Consider the following 370-nt stretch of genomic DNA (forward strand, 5'->3'; position numbering starts at 1 on the left):
CGGGTTCCACTGCTCATAATAGCATATGGAAATGAACCGAATTTGTACATTTGTAAGTATCCTTATCCATCCATTACATGTTAGTGCGAACTACATGACATTAATCAAGAGGGAACACATTTAAACAACGTGTCTAACATGAATAGTAACAAAAAATTTTGGTCAAATTAATATAATCATAATCATTGTTACTTTATTACACATTTTTTTGTAAGATCATGGATTGTCTCTCTATTCTCTATATACACGATAAATCATCAATATGTCATACACGTATCTATATAAAGAAATATGTCAACTATCAGTGCTCTTGGTGTGACGTCATAGGTGCAACGCGCTGTAGGTATTACGCCACGTTACGTCGGCAGAA

The 370-nt window shown here is 34.1% G+C and overlaps 1 protein-coding gene across 1 annotated transcript in view; it reads right to left on the minus strand.

Moving 5' to 3' along the window:
* The window catches only part of LOC119586956, a 22096-nt gene that overhangs the window by 4883 nt on the left and 16843 nt on the right, over nt 1-370 (minus strand). The gene's annotated exons all lie outside the window — the stretch shown is intronic.

This window comes from Penaeus monodon, chromosome 22, assembly GCF_015228065.2.
Source record: "Penaeus monodon isolate SGIC_2016 chromosome 22, NSTDA_Pmon_1, whole genome shotgun sequence".
NCBI classification, from domain to species: Eukaryota; Metazoa; Arthropoda; class Malacostraca; order Decapoda; family Penaeidae; genus Penaeus; species Penaeus monodon.